Source organism: Lithobates pipiens, unplaced genomic scaffold (assembly GCF_037356315.1).
Source record: "Lithobates pipiens isolate NorthernLeopardFrog02 unplaced genomic scaffold, aLitPip1_a1.2 Scaffold_19, whole genome shotgun sequence".
NCBI classification, from domain to species: domain Eukaryota; kingdom Metazoa; phylum Chordata; class Amphibia; order Anura; family Ranidae; genus Lithobates; species Lithobates pipiens.
The window spans coordinates 429,592,044-429,617,342 of NW_027507764.1; the positions used below are offsets into that span (position 1 = coordinate 429,592,044).

Sequence of the window (25,299 nt, forward strand, 5' to 3'; positions counted from 1 at the left end):
CAAGTCACCTGCTTATACTGAACTGTGTCATCTGCTACAAGTAATCTGTTAGTATTGAACTGTTCATCTGCTATAAGTGCCTGCTCATATTGAACTATCTATCTGCTGCAAGTCACCTGCTTATACTGAACTGTGTCATCTGCTACAAGTAACCTGCTAGTATTGCACTGTCCATCTGCTCCTAGTGCCTGCTTATATTGACTGTTTATCTGCTGCAAGCACTTGTGTATATTACACTGTTCACCTGCTACAAGTGGCCTGCTTTCCTGCACTGCTTATTGCCAAGTTACCTGCTCCTTTGAACTGTGTATCTGCTATAAACTACCTGCTGATCCCTTCACTGTGATTACCTGCTCCACTGAACCTCGCCTACCCATCCTACCCATCTGTTGATCCTGCCAGGCACCTGTACCCCTCCTTACTCCTGTGTTCCCTGTTACATTGCCAGGAAACCGGTAGTGGGAGTCGTAAAGGAGGCCTCTCTCCGCAATCCGGGCTCGCTACTAGAAGGTACGTGACACCCTCTCCATTAAGTAATGGAGAAAAAAAGTAACGTGCTACTTTGGACAGTCACTCCTTAATTACACTATTGGCAGCCCATTGGACAGGTAAGACGTGGCATAATAAAACAAACAAAATTTAAAAATGGAAGCTAATTTTTAGAATCTGCAAAGCCTCTGGCACTCTGCATGAATTTAAGGACAACAATAACATTTGTACACATTTTATGTCAGTTTCACAGGAAACGTGTTTGCTTTTCTGGGTTTTTGAGGTAGTATGGCCATTACTCAATTTTTATTATTTCTTTAAATCAATTTTTATTATTTCTTTTAATTATTTTTTTATGTAGGGATTGTATAATGACTGTCATGATATTTTAAAAGTAAATTTACTGACCTGCTTAGTTCGGTAATTCAGTTGATATTATATGCTTTTATTATTATGTAGTTTAATATTTGACTGATGCAATTTTCAGATTTTAATGACCTATAACATGTTGTCATGTGCAAACTGTTTCGTTTCAAAGGTTTTTATTGGCAACAAGTACAGAGAATAAAAAAATGCCAACCATTTAGCACCATTAGAAAATAAAAAGCGAGAGCAAAATGTGTTACAGTCAGAACTAACCAAAATACAACATATTTGCATGGTGGTACAGCGTATGGATTTCTGATAATGACCAGATAATGAGTCCCAGCACCGCAGCGGGCTCCAGAGGAAGCGTACTATGTGTCAGTGCGGGGACTGTGACGCATTTAATACTCGGAATACAATATGTTGCAAACTACAGAAGACAACTCAAGGTCCAAACCATGGCTGATATTGACATATGTTACCTTAATAGGTATTAAAGGCAATTGGAGAATATACCAAAACAGGGAGAGAGTAAAGAGGGAGAATAGGGGGGCAGAGAAGAACGGGAAAAGAAGTAGGGTTGAAGAACTAGATGAAAGAGAAGGGGAAAGAGGGTTAGAGCGATAGAAAAGAGGGGGAGGAGGAGGGAAGGTCGGTCGACTCACACCAGTCAAACAGGGACCATACCCCATCGACTATGCATAGGAATATTTGTGTCTATGGTTCCAGCAGGTGTCTATCAAAATTAGGTGGTAGGTAGTGGTCAACCTATGGTTGCCATATTTAGAGTGTCGGGGGATTGTGTCTAAAACAGTTGCTTCGATTCTGCTATGAATCATAGCTTGCGTAACCCGGTTTTTCACCTCGGTTATATGAAGGGCTGGGGTTTTCCAAGCTTTGGCTATCGTTTGCTTGGCTGCTGTAGTAAGCTGTAGGGAGAGGCGTATCTGTGCTGTGGTGTAAGAATTTGGGTAGGAGTTTAAAAGGGCAATTGTAGGGTCTGGAGCTATTGGTTCCCGGATCAATGTGGATAACATTTGGAATATTGTTGCCCAGAAACATTGCACCCCCGGACAGGTCCACCAGATATGCATATGGGTACCTCTTTCACCGCAGTTGCGGAAGCAATTTGGCGAGTAGGACGGCACCAGGTACCATCTCATAAGTACCTTGTAGCTTGCTTCGAGGGCGACAATATTTTGTGATGAGATTTTAGTGTTGTGCCAAACACTGGACCAGTCCTCCTCGTCCATAGTTAGTGATAAGTCTCTGGTCCACTGTTGTGCATAAGTTGGAAGTGTTTTGGACTGGGAGGTGAGGTGCTACCAGGTTTGGATATGATACCAGGGGCATGAGGGTCCGAATCACAGATCTTCTCAAATATTGAGAGTGTGTCTGAGTTTGGGGCCGGGCTAACGACCCCCTGTACAAAATGAGAGATTTGGAGGTAGCGAAAATATTCCTTATTGGGAAGCTTGGCTTGGGCTTGGATAGACAGGAACGTTTTGACAGTACCACCAGCCACTAGGTCGCAGATGCGAGTTAAACCCGCCTGGATCCATGTCCGGAAGAGGTGGGTTCAGCATAAGCAGGATAAAAATGTATATGGCCTATGAAAGAGAGGAGCGGGGAGTGCGGGGACATTTATTTAAACCGTTTACGTAATCTATTCCAGAGCTTCAGAGTATGTTGGGTTAGGGGGTTAACTATGGGGGAGCCATAACAGATTTGCCAGGGGTACAGGGTGTAGATCTATCGTCTCAAGGCTCACCCACAGAGGAACTTCAAATTTAGCATGGTATAGGGTCATTTGAGCCAGTTGGGCTGCGTGGTAGTATTGGGAGAAATTAGGAACCCCCAGTCCCCCCTTTTTATGATAGCAGTGTAACACAGATCTTGTTACCCTGGGCCTAATGGGTCCCCAGATATAGCTAAAGACCCGACTCTGGATAACACGGTGGAAGTAAGAGGGTACTGGTACAGGAAGAACTCTGTAAAGGTACAGAAGTTTGGGAAGAAGAGACATTTTAATAGCAGCGATACGGCCTAACCAAGAGATATGAAGGGGAGGCCAGTCATGAAGTAATGAAGAAAGGTGTCTCAACATCGGGATGTAGTTCATGCGAAATAGACCTACTGGGTCGCTAGACAGTTTGATACCTAGATACGGGATAGAAGTATCAGACCATTGAAATGGGAAATTTCCCTGGAGAAGAGCAACAGTATCCTTCGGCAGAGACACATTCAGAGCCTTTGATTTGGCCTGATTGACTTCTAGACCGGAGATCTGGGCAAACCGGTCTAGGAGGTGAAGTAGGTTAGGAATAGAGGTGTGAGGCGAGGTGACGAATAATAAAGCGTCGTCTGCAAACAAACATAATTTATGCACAGTTGACGCTATTTCCAAGCCCCGAATATCTGGGTTTGCCCGAATCAATGCTGCCAAAGGCTCTATTGCCAAGGCAAAGAGCAACGGACATAGGGGGCACCCTTGCCGGGTCCCTCTCCGTATTGGGAAACTCTGAGAACTAAAGCCAGAGTATTTAATTGAGGCATGGGGGTCATTATATAGCGACGTAATCCATTGAAGGAAGTGTGGTCCAAAACCCCAGCGCTGCAGGATAAAATGTAGGTAGGGCTAGGATACAGTATCGAATGCTTTTCTTATGTCCAAGGACAGAAGATGCATGGGTATGGAGCGCGATTTCGCTAGGTGCTGTAACAGAATAACACGACGTATATTATCGCTGGCCTGCCTGTGAGGGATAAACCCCACTTGGTCCTTGTAAATTAGTTTGCCAATGAATGGATTAAGACGCAGTGCTAGAATTTTGGACAAGATTTTTATGTCCACATTGAGCAGAGATATAGGGCGAAAATTAGACCACAGGGTATTGTCAGTATTAGGTTTGGGTATCATGGCTATGGTGGCTGCAAGAGTGTCTCTGCCGAAGGCCTGCCGCCGCAATAGGGCGTTAAATGAGTTCGCTAAGAGAGGGGCCAGTATATCAGAGAATTTCTTGTAGTAACTTGCAGGCAAGCCGTCCGGACCCGGGCGTTTGCGGGGTTTAAGGGACTTTATGGCTGTGAGCACTTCCTCGACAGTGATCAGGCTGTCCACAGATTCCCTGTCAGACTGTGAGAGTTCAGGGATGGGCAAGTCCTGAAATAAGGAGTTTGCCTGTTGGGGGGAGAACTGGGTTTTAGCTGCATAGAGGTTGGCTAATTTCTCGTGGAATTCGGAGAGTATCTTAATGGGGTTGCTGGTGTAAGTGTTCTTAGCTAGTTTAAGTCGGATGGGTCTGCGGATCCTGTCGGGCTGTCGGAGACGTAGGGCCATAAATGTTTTTAGGTTTATTGGCTTTAGTGTAAATTGTGTGGCTAGATCTGCGCAGGGCCTTATCTGCTGACTCGGCCAAAAGAAGGTCTAGTTCAAGTTTAGTTTTTTCGAAAATTAGTCTATGGGGTTCTGTAGGTGAATTTTGAAATTGGAGGAAATGTGAGTGGTAGTCCGATTCAAGTTGTTGCTGTCTGAGTAGTCTATCCCTCTTGAGGTGGGTAGCAATTGATATATAACTGCCCCGAATTACGGGTTTGTGAGCCTCCCAAAGAAGAATCGGGGAGATCTCGAGAGTAGTATTGTGTTGCAGGTATTCTGTAAGAGAAAAACGAATATCAAAACAAAAGGATTGGTTGGTGAGATGTGCCTCATTCATAGACCAGGTTCTATCTTTAGTCTGAGGAATCAACGAAGAGATGGTGGTGAGCACCGCACAGTGGTCCGACCAGGGAATTGGACAAATAATGGATTGGAGTACAGTCGGGAAGGAGGCTACCGGGATAAAAATGTGATCAATCCTTGAGAAGGATTTGTGTGGATATGAGTAGAAGGTGTAGTTTCGTTTTAGAGGATTACATTCTCTCTAGGTGTCGAGGAGGGAAGCTTTCTGCAACTGTTGACAGAATTGGGCCGAAAAGGAGTGATGCTCCGGTGTGTATGGCGATTTATCAAGGTGGGGGTGCAAGGTCAGATTAGAGTCACCACACACAAGGAGTGTGCCTCTATGGTGTGTGTTAATAACCTGTAGGAGATGCGAAAGAAAAGGGTTCGGGTTGCCATTAGGTGCATAATAGGAAACTAATGTGGTTTCAATATCTTGGAGCAATCCTACTAGGATAATATAGCGCCCCTCTGGATCTTTAATTTCTAATGTGGGGGTGAACGGTAAAGTATGGTGAAAAGCTATCAGAACCCCTCTGTGTTTTGAGGCGGCAGAGGCCGTAAAAACTTGGGGGTACCGAGAGCTAAAAAATTTCGGGGTATGGGACACGGCAAAGTGGGTTTCTTGCAGGGCTACAACGCCAGCTTTCAAGGATGCAAAGTTACGGAAGGCCTTAATCCTCTTTTTAGGGGAGTTGAGACCCTTGACGTTAAGGGAGAGTATGTTCAAGGGAGCCATAAGGGCTGGGTGTGGGGAGGCTTATAGTGTGTTGTTAAGAGCGTGGGAGTCGACCGACCTAAGGTAAGTGGAGAGAGTGTTACTAGGGAGAGAGAGAAGAGACAGGAAAAGAAGAAATGGGGAAGGACTCTGCATATAGGGCGAGCCGTGAATAGGCAGAGGTACAAAGTAGCCAGGCTAAATCGCCCAACTAAGCAATGCTCAGTCTCCGGGGCCAAAAAAAATTGGTCCAGAAGAGGGTGCATTGAAAAACGGGGGAGCAGTGACTGTTCCCCCGCCACCAGCGGGAGAATTTTGTTATCTAGAAGTATAACATTTATGCTGGTTGTGAAACATATCGTAGGCTAAGAACAGATTTAACAGAACAATTAAAACATCCAAACTGTCAACATGTTAAATGAAATAACGGTAAATGTACTTAGCCGGAGTCAAAGAGGATCTTTGACAGGAGGGCCAAGGGATCCAAGGGGATGGGGATGGGGAAGGGGAGAGGGGAAGCGGAAGGAGGTGGGGAGTCCAAGGGGAAGGAAGGGGAAGAATGTCAGGGGAAGGAGGGAAAGAGGGATAGGAAAAGGAAGAGGGGCAGGGAAAGGGAGGTAGGGAGGTGGATGGGGGGGGGGGGGAAGAGACATGTCCGGTCGGGGTAAGGAGAAAGGGAAGGGGGAGGGGGAGATGGGGGGGTGGGGGAGGAACAAGGAGGGGAAGGAAGTGGAAGGTGAAGGGGTTTACAATGAATACAAGACTTGTAGGAAATATCCATAAGCAGAGATATACAATAGCGTAAGCACAGCAGACACATATACTCCATACATTTCGCAATTCAATGACAGTGGAAGCTAGAGGTGTTGTTATAAAAATATAAAGTGGAAGAAGAAAAAAAAACAAAAAGTAAAGAAAGTGAGACGGTTCAAAAATAAAAGTGAGTCTATGAAGAAAACTTAAAGGTTCCGAACCACATGGAGGATGAAAAGTGTGAGTGTCAGGCAATAAGAAGTGGGACATAAAGTAATGTTGGATTATGAGGACAGGACATAGCTTCGAACTTGAGTGGGGTCAGCCTTGGTGCTGGGGTAGCCAGTCACTCAACAGAATATCAGGGGCAGGCTGAACCGGGTGATGATAGTAAGACCGTTTGTAAAAAAAAAAAAAAAAATTATAATAGAAAGAGGGGGGAGAGGGGGGGGGACCGTTCCGATGAGCCGGAGCCTGATGGTAAGCAAGGGCTCGTTAGGAGTAAAAATAGTACATACCGGGTGACGGGCCCCATGGTTTCGGTGGAAGGAGATCCCCGAAGCAGGCATCAGTGTCCATCTTCCTCATGGTAGTCCAAAACCTAAAAGGGGGAAAAGGGATGTGCTTGCAGTGAAGCGTGAAAAAAAAGGAAAACAAACCCAGATTCTTCAGCGCGGTATCCGGGATTTAGGTGTAGCGGTTCTGTCGATCCCGGGTCTCGATGGGGTTCCTTTGCGGATTGATGCTGTGCCCGGCAGATTGCGCTGTGGTGTATTCAAGTAAGGGTGAGCCGCCGGGCGAGCTGGAGTGCGAGGCAAGCTGGTTTCAGAATGTTGGTCCGGAGGGACGAGGCGGAGAGATTCCAACAAGCGCTGCAGAGATTCCGGGGATGTGCAGGTGTGTTGCTGGCCCTGATAGGCGAATTGAATGGCGAACGGGAATCGCCAAGCGTACTTCAGGCAGTGTTGAATTAGGATCTGCAGCAGCGGTTTCATGGCACGACGCTTGGCGATGGTGAGGGGAGCTAGGTCTGAAAAGATTTGGTAGGTATGACCCTGGAACACCAATTAGTCCTTATTACGTGCCGCAGTGATGAGCTGCTCCTTGGTGCGGAAGAAATGCAGCTTGACAATAATGTCACGCGGTGGCCCATCGGTTTGGCGGCGGGTAAGGGCTCTATGAATTCTATCGAATTCTAAACGTTCGATGGGTGTGCCTGGGGCCAGCTCTTGGAATAAGGCCGTTGTAAAGGATTGGACATCCTCTATAGATTTGGGGATCCCCCGGATCCTCAAGTTGGATCGATTTTCCGCGTCTTCCAAACGAGAGAGCAGGGTAGCGTTCTCTTCACGAAGGGCAGCATATTCTTGCGCGTGTTCGTGTAGTGTGAGCTCCATGTCATCGACTCTAGACTCCAGATCCACAGTGCACTGGCCGATTTCACGGATTTCTCTGGAGAGTCTATCTGTGATCTGCTCTGATGTAGTTTTGAGAGCTTTCTGGAGCATAGACTCCATGTGCTTAAGAAAGTCGTTTTGCGTCATACCTGCAGACGGTAGCGAGGGAGAGCTATTAGTATTAAACTCCTCATCCTCACGGTCTTCTTCGCTGTCTGATATGTCCCGGCTAGGTGTGGAGGCTGCTCGCTGGCTTGCAAGGGCCTTCGCCGCCATTTTGGACGAGGCGCGGGCGAGGGCTTCCTTAATCGGTTTCGGCTTGTTCTTACCCCTGTGACCGGTCAGCACCATTCCACCTGGTGCTGGAGTGCTTCTGGGGGCGATAACTCGTGGTTAGAGCGTGGGATCGGGTTCGGTGTGCTATTTCAGTCCCGGTGTGGCGGCAGGGAGTGCGGAGCACTAGCAGAAAGCGTCCTCCATGCTAGGCTTCGCGCATGCGCCTCCATGTGCAGACTGTTTTATTGAGACACTAGTTACAGTCCATCATCTGTCTGTGTATAATGGCAGTGGGGGAGCGGTATAAAGAAAGTTAATCCTTGAGGGTTGACGATCAGATATAATCCGGGGCGTCGCATCGGTAGGCCATGCCCTTTGAGAAAGTTGTGATGACGAAATGCGTAAGCCGTGACCTATCGATGACCGGAAGTGATGCATGGTTCTCTTGCATTCCAAAATACTGAGGAAAGAAATCGGAAGGGGTAGTGAGCGGAATGTGGAGTGGTGTGCGTACATCTCACGCAGCCATCCCCGATTGCCTCAGTAAGCGGCCACAAAAATAGCTTATGATAACTTGTTATTTGCCTAGATTGGAACAAGGACTGAGATGATTTTATGAGGACAAGTTTGTGTATTTTGTGAAGTTTTTAATTAAAGTTTATAAACGGAACTGGACTATGTGGAGTTTCTCTCTTCCCATATGGTGAGTCCGGGTGAACTGATTGAAAGCTCTAAGGAAGGCACAAGGATGCAGAGTAGTGGGATTTATAATTGAGTCCCAATTATTTCAGAAAGTGTGGTAAGTTTGAACCCCAGAGGGGAGTGTGGCACACGTGTGGAGCAATTTGGTGGAAGGGTGCACTATCATCAGACAATATTGCTATCACCACTATGTATCTGGACTTTCACTCCTTTTCACTCCTTTATCACCATCTGACACTGTTTCCAGTGCTGAATGTTCAGTGTTTTAAAGGAAGCAGCTTATGTTATACTGGACATTGAGATACATTTTATCATTTTATGAGTGATAATAGTGCTGCTTTTGATGAATGATATTTAGATAGAGACATCTGAAGTCTATGGATTTTCTTTTATCATATTGGAAATACAATATATATATATATATATATATATATATATATATATATATATATATATATATATATATATATATATATATATATATATATATATTTAAATATATAGTATGCAGGATTTAGAAAAAAATCTTCCCATAGATTTTTTTTTTTTTTTAAGCCAGTGTGCTAAATGAAAAAAAAAAAGGGCAGGAGGGAGAGAAAGGATTAGGAGAGAGAGGTGGAGGGGATGGGGAAAGAGGGAATATAGAGAGGGAGAAAGAGGAAGAGGGAGGAAGTAGGAGGGAGAGAAAGAGGGAAAAAGGCTAGAGAAGGAGGAGGAGGGAGAGGGAGAGAGAGAGCGAGAGAGAGAATGAGTATGAAAGAGGCAGAATAAAAGTGGTGGGAAGGAGCGGAAGGAGAAACAGGAAAGGGAGGCAGATGGGAGGGGGCAGAGAGGAAATAAGGGGGAAGAGAGAGAGAGAGGTGGTCAGAGGTAGGAGCAGATAGAAAGAAAGAGGATGGGGAGGAGAGAGGGAGGGTGAAAGAGAGAGGGGGTGAGGGTGATTGAGTACAGAGGTCATTTCCACTGGTATCTATGCAGTAGTTACTCCTTCCATGGAACTCTGCTGTTCATTCAGGACTTTCACATAGGTGGTTGAGGCAGTCAGGTTGGTTAAGCTGTAGTTTTACTGCTTCCCATTTAGCTGACAAGGCAGTGGCTGGGAATGCACACATACCACAGCTGCAGCAGGAATTAAACCTGTTGTGTTCTGTGGGCAGATACTACCTGCAGAATGCGACCCCTTCAAGTGAATAGGTGCTGTGATGCAACCACATACAATGCATGTGATGTGGTGAAGTGGTACAGCATTTAGGGCATTAAAACAGATGATGCTTTGCCTTTTGTCTCCCCCTCAAAAAACTATTGCTGATTGGTTCAAATAAGAGTCTGCTGTTCACACACCATTATTAGGATGTCATTCCTCCATGGACCTGTAACAATGGATTTTTTTACTTCCTTTATGCTACATGCATAGTATGTGCACTTCATGGAGCTTCTTCTGCTTCTGTAATATATGGTTGCTGAACGGCTGTTCTTTTTTGTATACTGGCATATTTTTTCCTCAATAAAACTGTTTTTGGAAAAAAAAATCAGGTGGTGAAGAGGTAACATATTGCTACCTCATTGTCTGTCAAATGCCTCTAAAAAAGTATCTGACTGTGTATTGCTTTTCAGAGGACCGGCAGTTTTTGTGAACGTGCCTTAAGAGCAGCAGAAGGAAGGACACCAAATAAAAAAATCTGGGGTATGGGTTCAGTATGTCTGGTTTTACTGATAACTTACAGTATATATATTCCGTTGTCAAATTTAAATATATTCAACAAGCAATTGAGAACACAAACGTTAATGTTTATTATATCCATTATATTTTCCATTACATTTTTTCTTACATAGCTGTCATTAAGAGCAGTTACTTGTACATTTCTACAGTGGCCTAAGATACCATAAATTGGTTGTCATAGACATATTACTTAAGCAGAGGTCAAGGCTTGAGTAACAAAATTCCTGAGAGATTGGATTCTGTAAGGTATCTGGACATACTGTATATGCACTCATACTTCTGTGTTTGTTTTTCAGGTCTGCAGTCAATATAACAGGGTAAAAATACATTATTTAGGTTTACATCTTGTGAGCTTATATGATATGGATGTATTCTTTTTTCTTTACTGGACATTTTTACAACTAAGGGCTGTAATTTCATCTATGCTGTAAAGCAATACAATATTATTTCTCTTTTGATATGAAAGATTGTTTTTGGACGTTAAATGTGAATATTTTTATAAATACACTTGGAGTGCTATCTTTCAGCATGTCTCTTACTATTATCCTGAGGCAGCTACATTTGTAGATTTTAAATTAATGCTATTGCCTTTGTAGTTTCCCTATGTACTGTATGTTACATTTTCACTCTTGCCATGCAGTGGTCAGAAACGTCAATATTACCTATAAAGATTAATGGGGTTTCTCTACAGGAAAATAAAGTTGAATTATTTCAGGACTTTCCAAGTCACAAAAAATCAATTTTGTTGAAAATGCCCTTGCTAATTTTACTGATATACTTGACACTCTCAGCCTTGATGTCAAATGTGAACTGGGATTAGTTTCCAATGCATTTATTTAAGTGTGCAAATGTTGTATTCAGTCTTAGATGGGCAATCAATTACAGCTAACAGTTTTATTTTTCGAAATTGTGCAGGGAATATGAGAATTACACTATGATTAATTAATGTCAGTAAACGCTATTTTGCTAATTGTAGCTACTGAACCAATAGGTGCAGTACATTACTCGTGAGTAGTTCACACAGAAACATGATCTCCCACCAAATATAAAATAGAGAAATGGAAGTACAGTGCCTTGAAAAAGTATTCATACCCCTTGAAATTGTCAACATTTTGTTGTTTTTACAACCAAAAACGTAAATGTATTTTATTGGGCTTTTATGTGATAAACCAACACAAAGTGGCACATAATTGTGAAGTGGAAGGAACATTATAAATGGTTTACAAATAAATATGTGAAAATGTGGTGTGCATTTGTATTCAGCCCACCTGAATCAATACTTTGTAGAACCACCTTTCGCTGCAATTACAGCTGCAAGTCTTTTTGGGTATGTCTCTACCAGCTTTGCACATCCAGAGTGACAAATTTGCCCATTCTTCTTTGCTAAATAGCTCAAGCTCTGCCAGATTGAATGGAGAGCACCTGTGAACAGCAGTTTTCAAGTCTTTCCACAGAATTTCATTTGGATTTAGTTCTGGGCTTTGGCGTTGTCTAAGCCCTTGTACACACGGTCGGACATTCCAACAGCAAAATCCCTCTGATTTTTTCCAATGGTTTTTGTCCAACACTGGTGTTGCATACACATGGTCAGACAAAGTTGTCGTAAAATCCAATCGTACGGAACGCGATGATGTTCGTTCATTGCGACGGGACTACGTTGCGGCTAGTAGCCAATAGCTTTGGTCTCGAAATTTGATCTGAGCATGTGTGGAACTTTGTCCGATTGGAATTCTCTACAAACGATCAGACGAAGTCCGATCGGATCATGTTGTTGGAAAATTTTATATCCAGCTCTCAAACTTTGTTGGTCGGACATTCAGATGGGAAAAGTCCGATGGAGCCCACACACGGTCGGATTATCCGGCAACACGGTCCGATTGGACATTTTCCGTCAGAATGTCCGACCATGTGTTCAAGGGCTTACACATAAATATGCTTTGATCTAAACCATTCCATTGTAGCTCGGGCTGTATATTTAGGGTTGTTGTCCTGCTGGAAGGTAAATCTCCACCCAAGTCTCGAGTCTTTTGCAGACTCTAACAGGTTTTCTTCTAATGAGGCGTACACATGACCGGACTTTCCGTCAGAAAAGGTCTGACGGAATTATTCCGTCAGATATTATGATCGTGTGTGGGCTTCATCTGACATTTTTCTTCAAAAATTCTGATGGATCTACAAATAGAACATGTTTCAAATCTGTCAGACAGAATCAATTTCTATTGGGAAAACCGTTCGTCTGTATGCTGGTCTGACGGACCAAATATGACGCTAGGGCAGCTATTGGCTACTGGCTATTGAACTTCCTTTTCTAGTCCCATCATACGCCATCATGTTCAAAACAAACAGAATTTGGTCCGTTCACGTGTGTGCAAATCCGTTCGGTCAGAAGTCCGTCGCAACTCAGTTGAAAGCCCGTCGCAACTCCGTCTGGAAGACTGTTGGACCTTTTCTGCCAGAAAGTCCGGTCATGAGATTGCCCTGTATTTGGCTCCATCCAACTTCCTCCATCCATACAATTATGCTGCTTCTCTGTCCCTGCTGAAGAAAAGCATCCCCAGATGATGCTGCCACCACTATGTTTTATGGTGAGGATGGTGTGTTCAGGGTGATGGGCCATGTTAGTTTTCCACCACACATAGCGCTTTGCTTTTAGGCCAAAAAGTTCAATTTTGGCCTCATCTGACCAGAGAACCTTCTTCCGCATGTTTGCTGTGTCCCCCACATGGCTTCTCGCAAACTGTAAATGGAACTTCTTATTTCTTTCAACAACGGCTTTCTTCCATAAAGGCCAAATTTGTGAAGTGCACGACTAATAGTTGTCCTGTAGACAGATTCTCCCACCTGAGCTGTGGATCTCTGCAGCTCTTCCAGAGCCATGGACCTCTTGGCTGCTTCTCTGATTAATGCTCTCCTTGTCCAGCCTGTCAGTTTAGGTGGATGGCCATGTCTTGGTAGGTTTACAGCTGTGCCATAATCTTTCCATTTTCGGATGATGGATTAAACAGTGCTCCTTGAGATGTTCAAAGCTTGGGATTTTTTTTATAATCTAACCCTGCTTTAAATTTCTCCACAACTTTATCCCTGACCTGTCTGTTGTGTTTCTTGGCCTTCATGATGCTGTTTATTCAGTAAGGTTATCTAACAAACCCATGAGGGCTTCACAGAACAGCAATATTTATTCTCAGTAAATACACCTGTGTGTAATTTAATCTAATTAGGTGACTTCTGAAGGCAATTGGTTCCACTGGATTTTAGTTAGGGGTATCAGAGTAAAGGGGGCTGAATACAAATGCACACCACACTTTTTAGATATTTATTTGCAAAACATTTTAAAAAACATTTTTCCTTCCACTTCACAATTATGAGAAAAGATGTGCCAAGCTGGTAGAGACTTACAGCTGTAATTGCAGAAAAAGGTGGTTAACAAAGTATCTACTCAGGGGGCTGAATACAAATGGACGCCACACTTTTAACATAGTTATTTGTAAATCATTTATCATTTTCCTTCAACTTTACAATTATGTGCCACTTTGTGTTAGACTATCACATGAAATCCCAATAAAGTACATTTACTTTTTTGGTTGTAACATGATAAAATTTGGAAAATTTCAAGGGGTATGAGAACTTTTTCAAGGCACTGTAATACTCATAAATAAAGGTATATTATAAACCTAAGCAAAATCATACACTTCAACACTTGCATGCACAAATTTGTTTTAAATGATTTAACGTTAATCTTTAACAACTTAAGGACCAGCCGCCATCGTTTTACATCTGTACTTTGATGCTAAATACCGTTGTTATGACAGCAGCTAGCTACCATAACCCCGGTATTTCTAAAAATGGCAGGTCTCAAATACAAGATCACTTTTATCCGAGACGGGAGAGGCCCCCCCTCCTGCCGTGCTCCGGTCATCTACACAGTTTAGTGGAGCCAGCGGTAGCCGTGGAGACGATTGCCTCTGCTCCCCTGTGAGGCTGGATACTGAGTAAGGGAAAGATGGCCCCCACTCTGCTCCATAGCATTGGATGGCAGAAGCGACGTCAAGTGTCACTTCCACCCAATGCTCTCAAAGGGGATTTTTTTTCGTAAAAAAAAAAGACATTTATTTATTTCATTTTGTTATTGCATTTTAGTGTAAATATGAGGTCTGAGGTCTTTTTGACCCAATATCTCACATTTAAGAGGTCCTGTCATGTTTTATTTTTTCTATTACAAGGGATTTTTACATTCCTTGTATTAGGAATAAAAGTGACCCAAAAATGTATTTTTAAAAGGAGAAAATGTTAAATAAATATGCGCCCATATATGAAAATGGTGTTCAACCCACATATGTGAGGTATCTGTTAGTGCAAGATCAATAATTCTAGCCCTAGACCTCCTCTGTAACTCAAAACTGGTAACCTGTAGGAGACTATGGAGACTTTTAAGGGTAAAAGTTGATCGTCATTCTACGAGCGGGCACAATTTTGAAGCATAACATGTTGGGTATGAATTTACTCACCGTAACATTATCTTTCACAATATAAAAACAAATTGTGCCAACTTTACTGTTGTCTTATTTTTAAAGTAAAAAAAGTGTATTTTTTCCAAAAAAGTTGCGGTTGTAAGACCGCTTGCCCAAATATGGTTTGACATAAGTATTGCAACGAGCACCATTGCATGCTCTAGGGTGTCTGAAAAAATATATATAATGTTTGGGGGTTCTAAGTAATTTTCTAGAAAAAAAATAATTTTAACTTGTAAACGCAGAGTCTGAAAATAGGCCCGGTCCTATTGTCCGTTTTAAGGAACCTGGAGACTGTTTATGACACCCAATGACATTTATTTATCCAGATTACATGGAATGTATTTTCTGTTACTTGACTGTCTCAGTTGAGAGAAACAGGCCACTCTTCTAATTTGTGAAAATGTTTTTCACAAATTTAAAAATAATTTTGTTCTAGCTTTTTTCTCTGCTCTGCATAGATTCAAGAGCCTCTTTTTAGGTCTTCTTGCAGAAGGTTGCCCTCCCTTTCCTCTGTTGTTGCTTTTTTCTACAACTTCATCTGGACTCTTCTTTCTTTGATAAGTAATTGTATTTCCTGCAGATGATGGGATTTGCAGGGAAGTGTTAAATGTGATTTTTTTTCTCTGTATCTCATAAACTTTCAGAAATACCTTTTATTGGTGAGATGTGTTAAAATTGAAAAAAATATTTCATCATTGTGTAAAAGTCAAAAATGTATTTATTAGCAAAAAAAGCAAATGGCTATACGATAAATATTATAATATCAAATATAAAACAAATCAAAACATATAGTTATGTTGTTGAGATAAAGCTTGCTATGTCTTTTGTCAGAGAAGACCCCCCCCCCCCCCCCAGCCAGACATATAGCTTGTAAATCCTCAAATAGTGAAGCAGCAGTTGGCTTCTCAGTAAAATAATGTATTGCTGTTATAATTTGACTCTATAAAGGCTGGCCCATTTCCCTTCCACTATAATGTCATGCTTGCAACTAACAGAAAAATAATATTAGTAACAATATTAATACTATTAATATTATTATTACATATACCAATATATGTATTATTATTACATATTAATATCATAATCAAGAAATATTACAGAAGAAAGGACTCATAATATCATTTATGAACTCTTAAAATCTCAATAGGAGTATTGCACAAGAATCCTGACTCCCACAATTCGGGATGGGAGGGGTTGTACAAGCCCTTGCCTAATTAATACAAACATACTGTATGTGTACAGTATTTTCACACAGACTTCAAAAACATCTGCTTGTTTTTCTTGTCCCAGCCTTGAACAAATCTTGTTAATAAATAATCAGATTTTCAATTAAATAAGGCTTCTAGAAGAAGGAAGCTTATTTTTCCTGCTGGCCTTTTCTTTCATTTCAAAATGTCTCTTTCCCTAGTTGCCTCGCTCATCATCTTCAACTTCTTTTCTGCGGATCCCTTAATACCACAAGATAAAACTCACATCAATGATTTCCCACTAGCTGCTGTCAAATTGTGGCCAATTTATCATTGACTTACATCCTTGCATGTTCACCACAGGCATGATGTACCTGGTTGTGTCTTGAACCATTTCCTGTTCCTGAAAAGCCTTCCACATTCCAGGGGGCTGCTGATACTCTGCAGACTGTGCTTTTTTTTTTTTTTTTACAGAATATTGTCAATGCAGGGCCCTAGGTTGGAGGTTTCCAAGTATTTCTTCTACATTTGACAACATTTTAGACAACAAGTTGATGTCCACAACCCTCCCTTCTTTCTGGCCACATCACCCTGAACATGCCAGATCTCATCTGATCTTGGAGGCCAAGCAGGGTTGGGCCTGGTTAGTATTTGGATGGGAGACTGCCTGGGAATACCAGGTGCTGTAGATTTAAGAAAAAAGTTGATGTTCCTTTAATACAGCCACACCTATAAGTCTGAAGAAGTTCAGCTGCTGGCTTCTCAATAGCATTTACACTTTCTTTATTCATTTTGTGCTCATGCCAGGGTTCACTACTAGGAGATCAGTCATGGAGTCTTCTTGCACCCCCACTCTCGCTGACAAATTAGTTTAACTCGTGCCCACTTTGAATACTCTGTCATATGCAAAGGGATTTTGAGAAAAACGATTTGTGCTAGCACATGATTGGGTATTTGGATATATAGCTTCACATTATTTATTAACATTAACTTTTCAAAGTGATCACTTTGCTAGGTGAACAACTTCTATTTCTTTACCTAAAACTAACCCCAACATTTTTCTAAAAGGCATTATTTTATTCTATTATCGCCTACAAATAATGTGCTGCAAAAGTGGTATACATTAAATTCATTATGATTTAAATTACATTTATCTATAGATATTGTTTTTATTTTTTACTGAATTGACTAAAATAGTTGCTTAACCACCCTGGCGGTAATCTCGAGTGTGGCTCAGGGTTAAATTTAAGTACAATTAGCTGTAACCCCGAGCCACACTCGGGATTGCATTGCAGGATCCTGGTGCAGGTTACTTACCTTGTCACAAGGATCCTCTGATGTCCCCCCGCTGTGTCCCCAGGCTGTTTCCTCCACCCGATGCCTCTGTGTGACAGACTCCATTCCCTGAGAGCGCCAAGCATGGAGCGGAGCCCGACAGCAAATTCAAAAAGTACAAAATTCATAACACATACAGTACACTGTAATCTTACAGATTACATTACTGTATGAAATTATTTCACATCCCTTTTGTCCCTAGTGCTTTGTCCAGTGCCGTGCATGCAGTTTTATATTATATATACTGTTCTTTCTGCCCAGAAACGAGATTGTCCATGGTAACCAAAAAGTGTCCCTTTACGTCAAAAGTAGTATAAGACCAGCTAGAAAACAGCGATAGTAAATTAGATGCCTTGCAAAATTGAGCGATAGTGAATCGTGGGGAAATGAATTTTATTATTATTATTATTATTATTATTATAATATTGTTTTTTTTATAATTATTTATAGATATTTATTATATTATAATTTATGATTTTGTATTTTAAACCTTATCATACCCAGTATGTCTACTAGATTCTTGTTTGGACAGATTTAAGTGTGTTATTACTAAGAATTACAGGCCTACAATATAAAACGCCAAATTTCTATGCAAAACAATTGTACCGCTTTGAGACGAAAATCTGACATAATCATACCGCCAGGGAGGTTAAATGGCAATAACAATGCAGATTTTACTCCTATTGCCTAGTTTTAACCAAATGACTGCATTGTACATCTTCAGGGTAATGCATTCTTAGGGGAGGGAAGACACATGGGTGCAGAGAAAAAAAAAGAGTTTTGTGTGATGTGTGGCTCCTGGGAGTTCTTTTCCTTCAACATTGATTTCTATGGAGCTGAGATTAGCTCTTTCCCTGCCTGTACTCCCAGCAATTGTCAGCATATAAGGACCTACTAGAACCTGAAGCTGCACCCTTCATTTATTTCTTAGGGGAGTGGACAAGATGTGTCTCTTGACCTCCTGGCTCAATATAGATAGATATAACAGCAAGCTTCCAATTTTCTACACAGGATGATCACAAAATGTAATAGCTTAAACATTCAGCAAAGAACAAGTATTTTTTTTTCTCTATAAAATTAAGTTGATTTTAGCAAGATACCAACTGACCCACATAAAATTGTTGACACTTAGTATTAATTAACTACACTTATGGCCCATACACATGGTCGGAAATTCAGACGGAAAAAAGTCCGATCGCATTATGTTGTTGGAAAATCTGATCGTGTGTGGGCTCTATCAGACTTTTTCCGTCAGAATTTCCTATGGAAAAAGTTTGAGAACTGGATCTAAAAAACTGGACAACAAAGTCTGATCAGACTTTTTTCAAACGTGTATAGAGAATTCCGATGCACAAAGTGCCACGCATGCTCAGAAAAAAATTGAAAATGAAAGCTATTGGCTACTGGCCTCTACGTAGTCCCATTGTATGTTACCTCATTCTGAACGATTGGATTTTCCGATCACTTTGTGCGACTGTGTGTATGCAACACAAGTTTTGGCCAAAATCCATCTGAAAAAATCAGACGGATTTTGTGGTTGGAATGTCCGACCTTGTGTATGGGGCATAAGACATTTTATCTTGCTTTGAAAGACAAAGTGATTTGTATCAGCAATATTATTTTAGAGTAATGCATTAACATTCCAAAATTTCTCTTGCTAATATACAAATCAAGCCAAGCAACAATAAGAACATACAGAGTTGTTTTACTTGTGATTTTTGTGTCCCAAGTAGCAATTTAAAAATATGATTGTCATAGTCTTGCTGTTCTTACATCTTCTAAGATGTTGTGGATTCATCTAAATGGCCACAAATGAAGCAAGCTAACTAGTTCGTTTGCCCTAACCTCCCCTCTGACTTTGGCTCCTGCTGCTGACAATCACAGTGAGTGATAAGGGAGTGGGAGCAGGGCTGAGTCCCGCAGTCTGTTTTAATAGACACAGGCATCGAGAATCTGAGACAAGCCCGGCACTTGATGGGGGGAGGAGCCAGGAGCGCCGGCAGCAGGCCCAAAAATAGGAGGATCAGGGCTGCTCTGTACAAAAACATAAAATTACTTTGAGGATTTCAGGTCATTCCCAAAACAATTAGGGTGATACTTTTACAGTCTGGCCACATCAATTCCCTCTGCTTGATTTGATTCTGTTCCTGTTTTATAGGGCAAGATGATGGATGTTGGGAGTAGTGGGGTTATTATTACCTGAAAAGCCAGGTCAGTGCATGAGGATATCTGTAATGTTCACATCCAATAAACCGTGCATGTCAGACAAGCTATCCATACAGCAGTGGGTGATGCTCTGGCTTATCGGGAAAGAAGGATGGATCATTTTACAAGTGTTCATAATCAATACCTCTTTGTGATCATGTGATGACCTTCTGTGGTCTACATGTTACAATTAATTTCCACAAATTGTTTGGATCATAGAACAATTTATGTGCATATATCTAGGGGAGGTTGAAAATCTGACTGCCTACTTTTACTTGAACTTGATATAGTAAGGTAAATTCCACCTGACTGTGAAAACTGAGATGTAGAATTATATACATGCTCAGTCTTTTTATACCAATTGTTATACATTTTTGGAATATTTTTAGGTAGGCTAGGATTCAACTCTTATTGTAAAGGAAACATTTTCTTTAAAAAACAAACAAACAAACATGTCATACTTACTTGCTCTGTGCAGTGGTTTTGCACATTCTCCTCTTCTCAGTTCCCCGCTGGCATTCTGGGCCCCTCCCCCTTGTTGAGTGCCCCCATAGCAAGCTGCTTACTGTGGGTGCACTTGTGTGTGATCGCTCCCGAGCCAGCTGTCTGCGTCCATTAGACACAGAGATCACAGTTCAGCCCTACCCTCTGCCAATGGCTCCTGTTGCTGCACTTCAGCCAATCAGGAGGGAGAGACCCAAGAGAACCCCTGGTCTCATGCATATCGCTGGATTGAGATCAGGCTTGAGTACTAGGAAGGCTAAGGGGGGAGCTGAGCACTGAAAGTTTTTTTTTACCTTCATGCATAGAATGCATGAAGGTAAAAAGCCTTCAGCCTTTACAATCACTTTAAAACTGTAATTGTATTAAAAATAATGCCACCCAATAATTAGTTATTTTTAATAAAATGGACTTACTTTAAAAACCAAAATGTTGTCATATATAGCAGAAGTTAACGACTCACATGCTAATATAAAGGTCTTTTAGCCAAAACATTTTATTGCTCTTTCAGCAAATGTGTTTTCTCCTCTATCTGTGGAGCACAACGAGTGATACGATCTGCTCTTTTATAAGCTGACAGCTGTCACTGAGCATGTGTAGTGTCATTTTTTGTTTCTGTTCCATTATTTCTATAAAATAATCTGAACTTGTCTCTTATGTCAAGAAGAAAGCAGAGGAACATGTCATTGAATCAGAGAAGCTGTGAATATTCCAACTACTATCTATCACGCTGCATTCCCATTATTTGCCTAATGTCAGCATCTGTGATAAATGTTTTAAAAATGGCATTTGTGATGACAGGAGGAAAAATCTCTTAAGTAGCACTTCCTGAGCTCTCTTGAGAAATTCTCCTGTCAATCATTTTACCATCTTTGCAAATAACTCAGAAGAAACATAGTAAATGATCTATATGTTCCAAGTGTATGTTAGTCTCTGAAAATTTGATGAATACTGACTCGATCTAGTTGGCTTAATTTTTTTAAAGACTAAAACAGAATCTTTCTTTGGAAGACTGTTACAACTAAAATATTAAATTTCCAATAAACATCATTCACAAATATTTTCAGAAAAGTACCTAGGACGATACAAAATGTGATATATGAAAAATATACAGATTAATGCCTAATTTTAAGAAAAAAATAAAGTGCAGTGCTTGTTCAATAAATAATGATTAAATAATCGCAACGTGCAAAAATGGTGACAATCCAAAACCAAAATAAAGTGGCATTCAAACGAAATCAATATTAACATGTAAATGTGCAATATAAAATAAAAATTAATTCAATATGAGTCCATAAATCATAAATAACTGTCCATAAAAATATCAAAAAAATCCAACAGATAGTGTGACTTGATTGAATAAAAATAATATACTTGACCACGTGGGACCCATCACCTTTAATCACCACTAATAAGATGGGAGCTTACCAGATCATCAGCGACTCTGTTTAAGGGAGGTCAGTCAGTGCGTATAATGTCACAAATTCTGATCCAACAAAACAAAGGTGAAATATATGGTTATCTTTGTCCACTCAGGCCTTTCCTTCACGCTGGCAAATATTTGGGAAGTTTGCGGTGACTGATCACCTGATCTGCGGAGTCTGCAGATAGGAGACACCCGTTTTTTTCACATCTGATCGTCTAGAGCCAGAATTTGTGACATTATACATGCACTGACTGACCTACCTTAAACAGGGGGTTGCTGATGATCTGGTAAGCCCCCATCTTATTAGTGGTGATTAAAGGTGACGGGTCCCACGTGGTCAAGTATATTATTTTTATTCAATCAAGTCACACTATCTGTTGGATTTTTTTGATATTTCTATGGACATTTATGATTTATGGACTCATATATGAATTAATTGTTATTAATTTTATATTGCACATTTACATGTTAATATTGATTTAATTTTAATGCCACTTTATTTTGGTTTTGGATTGTCACCATTTTTGCACGTTTCACTTGTGCGATTATTTAATCATTATTTATTGAACAAGCGCTGCACTTTTTTTTCTTTGCATTTCTGTGCCCCGTAGCTGCTGTTAGTTGTTTAAGTTTAACTGAGTGCGAATATTTACCTACGTACAGTGCCTAATTTTAGCTGCCCTGTTTATTTCTAGGTATGACTCTAAAAAAGTTTAGCAAAATGTAAATAATCTGATCATAAGTATGTGCACATGGTGTGCCAGGTGTGCCTGGGCACACCCTAATCACCTCATGCAGTGCTGTTACCTCTGCTTCCTGGTACTCCCTGTCTACCCCCTGCAGTGCTGCCAGCTTCCCACCTCTGCTCTCCTGTCAGCTGCTGTGGGGGATGTTTTAGGATGGAGAGAAGTGGAAGGGGATTTTTATTCTGAGCAAACACAGGGAGTAATTTGTACCGATCACTCCTGTGTTCATTCTTAACTGAAGCATAGTAACTATGTTTACTATGCTTCAGTTTGTGAATGAACAGAAAGCCACTCAGCATAACACTTCCCATTCATTCACTATCCAGTGCAGCTGAGGTTACAGAGAAAGGGACTGGGGAATCTTTGCCCACAGTCCCTTTCTCTGTCTCAAAAATTAGACATCATGGGTCTGTTTAGGCGTTTGATATTTCACCAAAGCCTGCCAAGAGGGCTGCTAAAAAATAAAACTAAAAAAAGGAATTTTTCAAAAGTGTGTTTGTCTTATTTAACTATTTTTTACACTTTCTTTGTAAAATGGTAGGGGTACTTTTGTACCCCCTTACCATTTCAAACAGGGGGGGCCGGGATCTGGTGGTCCCCTTGTTAAAGGGGGCTTCCAGATTCTGATAAGCCCCCCGCTCGCAGACCTCCACAACCACCGGCCACGGTTGTGGGGATGAGGCCCTTGTCCTCATCAACATGGGGACAAGGTGCTTTGAGGGGTCACAGACCCCCAAAGCATCCTCCCAATGTTGAGGGTATGTGGCCTGGTACGGTTCAGGAGGGAGGGGGGCCGCTCTCTTGTCCCCCCTCTTTTCCTGCGGCCTTCCAGGTTGCGTGCTCGGATAAAGGGTCTGGTATGGATTTTTAGGGGGACCCCCACGTCAATTTTTTTTTAAATTTGATGCGGGGTTCCCCTTAATATCCATACCAGACCTGAAGGGTCTGGTTATGGATATTTAGAGGGAACCCCACGTCAAATTTTTTCTTAAATTTGAGGCAGGGTTCCCCTTAATATCCATACCAGACCTGAAGGTAATTGAATTTGGGGGACCCCCACGCTTTTTAAAAATGTATTTATTTATTTTTTATCAATGACTTTCAATGAGTGTTCTCTGTATTACGGGAGCCGACAATTCATAATAGCTGCGAGTGATTTTAAAGGACTTTTTTTCCTGCATAAATGACACTTTGTGCAGGGACAGTTCTAAGCACCAGAAACATGAGCCCCTTCACAGGCATACTATAGACAACCCCCCCCCTACAAAATTTTAAGGAATATTACACTTTTATTGTTTCACTTTAATCATTATTAAAATCACTGCTCCTGAAAAACGGCCGTTTTTAAAACTTTTTTTTGCATTGATACATGTTCCCTGGGGCAGGACCCGGGTCCCCAAACACTTTTTAGGACAGTAACTTGCAAATTATTCTTTAAAATTAGCACTTTAGATTTTGAATGTTGGAGTCCCATAGACTTTAACAGGGGTTCTAAAGTATGCTATATACTAGCTCCGTCGAATCTTCTTTATACATTCGACAGACACCATAAGCCTTCAAAGACAGATTCGACCGTAATTCATGTGGATTTTCGGACGAATGCAACTTTTGAACGAAAAACGAAATAAATAAAAACGAATTTCGGGAGTAACTAAATAAATTAAGTTTTCGGACGAAAACGAAATTCCGAAAGAAATATTTTACTCTGCACATGTCTAATATATATATATGTATGTATATGTATATATATATATATATATATATATATATATATATATATATATATATATATATGTATATAATGTATATATATATATATATATATATATATATATATATATATATATGTATATATATATATATAATATATATGTATATATATATATATACAGTGGTGTGAAAAGTGTTTGCCCCCTTCCTCAATTCCTGTTCCTTTGCATGTTTGTCACACTTAAGTGTTTCGGAACATCAAACCAATTTAAACAATAGTCAAGGACAACACAAGTAAACACAAAATGCAATTTGTAAATGAAGGTGTTTATTATTAAAGGTGAAAAAAAATCCCAAACCATCATGGCCCTGTGTGAAAAAGTGATTGCCCCCCCTTGTTAAAACATACTATAACTGTGGTTGTCCACACCTGAGTTCAATTTCTCTAGCCACACCCAGGCCTGATTATTGCCACACCTGTTCACAATCAAGGCATCACTTAAATAGGAGCTGCTTGACACAGTAAGGTCCACCAGAAGATCCTTAAAAGCTACACATCATGCCGAGACCCAAGAAATTCAGGAACAATTGAGAAAGAAAGTAATTGAGATCTATCAATCTGGAAAGGGTTATAAAGCCATTTCCAAAGCTTTGGGAATCCAGCGAACCACAGTGAGAGCCGTTATCCACAAATGGCGAAGACATGGAACAGTGGTGAACCTTCCCAGGAGTGGCCGGCCACCCAAAATTACCCCAAGAGCGCAGCGACGACTCATCAAGAGGTCACAAAAGACCCCACAACAACGTCCAAGGAACTGCAGGCCTCACTTGCCTCAGTTAAGGTCAGCGTTCATGCCTCCACCATCAGGAAAAGACTGGGCAAAAATGGCCTGCATGGCAGAGTTCCAAGGAGAAACCACTGTTGAGCAAAAAGAACATCAAAGCTCGTCTCAATTTCTCCACAACACATCTTGATGATCCCCAAGACTTTTGGGACAACATTCTGTGGACCGATGAGACAAAAGTGGAACTCTTTGGAAGGTGTGTGTCCAAGTATATCTGGCGTAGAAGGAACACTGCATTTCATAAAAAGAACATTATACCAACAGTAAAATATGGTGGTGGTAGTGTGATGGTCTGGGGCTGTTTTTGCTGCTTCAGGACCTGGAAGACTTGCCGTGATAAAAGGAACTATGAATTCTGCTGTCTACCAAGAGATCCTGAAGGAGAATGTCCGACCATCTGTTCGTGTACTCAAGCTGAAACGAACTTGGGTTCTGCAACAGGACAATGATCCTAAACACACCAGCAAGTCCACCACTGAATGGCTGAAGAAAAACAAAATGAAGACTTTGGAGTGGCCTACCAAAGTCCTGACCTGAATCCTATTGAGATGTTGTGGTATGACCTTAAAAAGGCCATTCATGCTTGAAAACCCTCTAATGTAACTGAATTAGGACAATTCTGCAAAGATGAGTGGGCCAAAATTCCTCCAGGACGCTGTAAAAGCCTCCATTGCACATTATCGCAAACGCT

At 41.2% G+C, this 25,299-nt stretch overlaps 1 pseudogene; it reads left to right on the top strand.

Annotated features, from left to right (window-relative positions):
* Positions 1 to 16,413: 16,413 nt before the first annotated feature.
* Positions 16,414 to 16,532, top strand: LOC143998889 (5S ribosomal RNA; annotated as a pseudogene).
* The last annotated feature ends 8,767 nt before the right edge of the window (positions 16,533 to 25,299 follow it).